The following is a 4,010-nucleotide window of genomic DNA, read 5'->3' as shown; positions in this document are numbered from 1 at the left end:
GTTGCAAGTATAGTTCTTAACTCACCGAAAATCTGCCTATCAATTTAGAAATATGTCACAGAGAGTTTAAATTAAAATTACTGGAAGTTTTAAGTCCTAAGTCGTCTCCCAACGAGTTGTAGAAAAGTGTGCTGTTTTATTAATCAGATGTTCCAAGAAGTTGAGCTAAGTAAATTGGAATTTAAATTGAGGGATTTTTAAATAATATAAATAAAAGCCTTGACTGGGAATTGATTGGTTAGAATCTCTATCATTGATGGAGTGATTTTTTAAGATTGATTTATAATTAACGGTTACTCTATTTGGTTATCCTTTACTAGGTAAGGGAAAGTCAAACAAGTTGGAATGCCAGATCTGTTCACAAGTTGCAACCCACTTAGTTCAAAGGGATTGGTGTTGGTGACAGGATAGCAATCCAACATTTAACCCAACTACAAATTTTTTCCTTCAATCCTTCCAACTCAAGAGTTCCTTTTAATCAACTCCCCATCAAGTAAGGAAACTACTCACGCATTGTAAATAAAGAATCCATAGTACATGAAAGGGAATTAAAAGAAGACATGATTATTGGAATTGAAGTTGAATTAAAAAGAAATAATCCTTGCATTAATTAATCATAAAAGCATTCAAATACAAAATTGAACAAAGTAAAGAACATGGAAGAATGAAACCAAGTTAAGAAAACGAACTAGAATGACGAAGTCTTGATGAGGGAAAATAACTCTTCTCAATGTTCCAATGCTCAGATCAATTCAAAATTAGAATCCTAAAAACCTAGAGAGAAAAACCTAAGAGAGTAAAAAAAACTAGATCTAAAACTTGCTGAATGAATGTGTGTGTTGTTTCTGCATATTCTCTGACTCTAGTCTGCTGTTCCGGGCCGAAAACTGGGCCGAAATAAGGTCCAAAAATCGTCCTCCACGAATTCTGCAGATTATGCAGATCGCACATGTCACGCGATCGCGTCATCCATGCGGACCCGTCGGTTGCGCTTTTTCCTCTCCACGCGTTCGCGTCGTCCACGCTACCGCGTCGCTTGCGCTTTCCAATCCCCACGGCCGCGCAAGCCATGCGGCCGCGTCACTGCGATTTGCGCTCCTTCGTGTGGTCGCGTAAGCCATGCGACCGCGTCACTTCTCGCTGGTTATCTCCTCAAATTCTTGTGTTCCTTCTATTTTTGCTAGCTTCCTCTCCAATCTCCATCTCATTCATGCCCTATAAAGCCTGAAACACTTGACACACAGATCACAGCATCGAATGGAATAAAGGAGAATTAAAATTAAATAATTAGAGTCTCTAGAAAGCAATTTTCAAACATGTACTAAATTTAGGAAGGGAATCTAAATGCATGCTAAATTGATGAATAAGTGGGTAAGGATCATGACAAAACCACACAATTAAACACAATATAAACTATAAAATAGTGGTTTATCAAATACCCCATCATCTCTGCTTTACGACTTAAGCGTAATGCTTTGTGTGGTAGGGTGTTACAATCCTGCTTTTAGTAATCAGGTTCAATGCACCTATACCTTCAATCTCGTTCTTCACATCATAAAACAATTCTCTTGTATACAAAGAAGCGGCATGCATCTCAATGCTTCTCAGACATGAATGCATTAATCCCCTCAGCAGGAGGATGTGCAACACCCAAAGCATAACTTGTCCCGCAGATATGTACTTGCCCATATCTCCCTTTTCTCGTATGTTTACATTGAGCATTGCTTCTCATGTAGTCCATACTCATCCGTAGCCTGTTCCCATCCACTTCAAACTCCTCTATTGCAAGTTCTGAATACAACCATCTTCTGAACAATCCACGTAATTCTTCATCCTTCATATTTGATGTCACATTTTTCTCCACATGCCATACACACAAATGATGAGTCATATCAGGGAGGACTTTAGATACTACTTTAATCATATCTTTGTCACCATTAGTCACAACGACACACGACTTTTTACTACACATGATCTCCAACAAATTCTCCAGCATCCACCGATACGATGACACACTTTCGTTAAGCAACAACCTAAAACCAAATATTATCGTCTGCTTATGATTGTTTGATCTAGAAAAAATTACAACTAATTTTTTGTATTTATTTTTCTTGTAGGTAGAATCAAATACCAATACATCACCAAAGTATTGATAATCAACTCTGCTAGCTCTATCTATCCAAATCAAGTTTGCTAGCCTATCATCATTCATGACGTATTTTGCAATCGCCACTAGATCTAACTCAACTTTTTCCTCTAGATACACTATCGCAGAATTCGCATCACCATCTGCTATTTTTGCATTCCTGGTTTTGTTGGAATAGTTGTAGACATCATTCTTCAAGAACCCCAACAAAGAATAGCCACCGGCCATACCAGCCATGTACCCCAGTCTTAGATGTTGCAATGCCATATGCATCCATCCCATCAATCTGAGTCTTTGCTCCTTCAGTTAACCCTCGATGATTGGCAATCAGGTATACCGTTTTTGCAGGTGTTAGTTCGTAATTGTGTTTTACAAGTAATTTTCTTACCTTCCAAGCCTTTTCATTTTTGTCTAAATATATTGATAACATTGCCTTGCAGTTTGTTTTTGTATCCGGTTTGTGTACCTTTGTTATGTCAACTCTATTGTAGTGTTTACGTTTCCTCAATCCTTCCTTGTTACAAAAAAAATCTATATCTAACCAAATTTCCATCACAGTATTTGGCTGAGTTACCTTCCACACCCCAAATCCATGAAATTGTCGATACCTCTTGTAAAACTCATACGCATTATCAATATTGTCCCAACTCTTCTTCAATATTTCATTCACACTCAGTTTGGCAACGTCTTCCAACTCACCACATTCTTCATCGGCATCGGCTACATTGTTATCGCTAAAATCCCAATGATTCGACTCTTCATACGCATTACTCTTGATCCCCTCGAATCATCAGCCCCCTCTCTTAGAGTCACATCCATCTATAATTCAACATCATATCAAATGCATCGATAATTACAACATCAAGTAACAACAATCATATATTGATGTCCAAGTATCAAGTTTTAATTGTTGAATGTAACCAACAACCCACTTTTGTAAAGGTTTTCCCAATGCAATTATTATACTTCATTTGTTATCTTTTAATCAAAATTTTGACCTGTCCATTGGATTAATAAATTTCAAATAAATTTAATTATGCAGGCACAAAAATTTAGTCACTAACAAAGTAATACTTACGACCCTAAAAAGTTTACTTACTTTTTAAAATAATTAAACGACGAATATTTAAGCTATAAATCAGTTTACAAAATTTCTAGACGAGTTAAAAATTATTAAAAACTAAAATGAGTAATCTCAAATTCTTTACAAATTTAAAATTTTCTTATTCATGACGAAATATGCTATTATGTGCTTTTTATATTTTAACAAAAAAATGGATTGAAAAGTTACATCGCTATTTATAATCATTGTCAACCGGGACATTTTAATGATAATTTTCTATATGGAAAAATTAATTAGGCTTTGCCCATTATTAGTTGAACTTGATCGGCACAAAAAGTAGTTAAAAGATTTTTATCCCAATTATTTTTCTATTATTTAACTTTGTCCTATTAGAAAATTACACCATCTTCAAACAATGCTCACTAAATTATGTTGCTGAACAAATATAAAAATACAAAAAATAGTGAATAAACCATTTTTAAACCTTCCATAGCGGCTATTAAAAATTAAACTCGCAGAGCCAATCAACAAACAAAGCACCCAATATCACTTATCAAATGACACTCGTTCAAATTAGGGTTTCGATTTTGCCTAAATTCAAAATCTAGATATGCAATTCACACATAAAGAGAGAGTCCCATAAATTAGAAGCTTACCTGCCGCTATTGCTAGACGAAATTCTTCTCCCTCAGCCACCCACCTTCTTCGCTCAACAACGCCGAAATGTTACCAAGAGCACTCTTAGTTCGCCTCACAAATAGATCAATCTATTTTAACTGTAAACTTTTCCCCTGCCTTCAC

The 4,010-nt window shown here is 35.7% G+C and overlaps 1 pseudogene; it reads right to left on the bottom strand.

Moving 5' to 3' along the window:
- Positions 1-1,709: 1,709 nt before the first annotated feature.
- Positions 1,710-3,152, bottom strand: LOC107620534 (protein FAR1-RELATED SEQUENCE 5-like; annotated as a pseudogene).
- Between the last annotated feature and the right edge of the window lie 858 nt (positions 3,153-4,010).

This window comes from Arachis ipaensis, chromosome B10, assembly GCF_059453495.1.
Source record: "Arachis ipaensis isolate K30076 ecotype BB chromosome B10, ASM5945349v1, whole genome shotgun sequence".
Classification (NCBI taxonomy): domain Eukaryota; kingdom Viridiplantae; phylum Streptophyta; class Magnoliopsida; order Fabales; family Fabaceae; genus Arachis; species Arachis ipaensis.
This window is presented reverse-complemented; position numbering and strand designations above follow the sequence as displayed.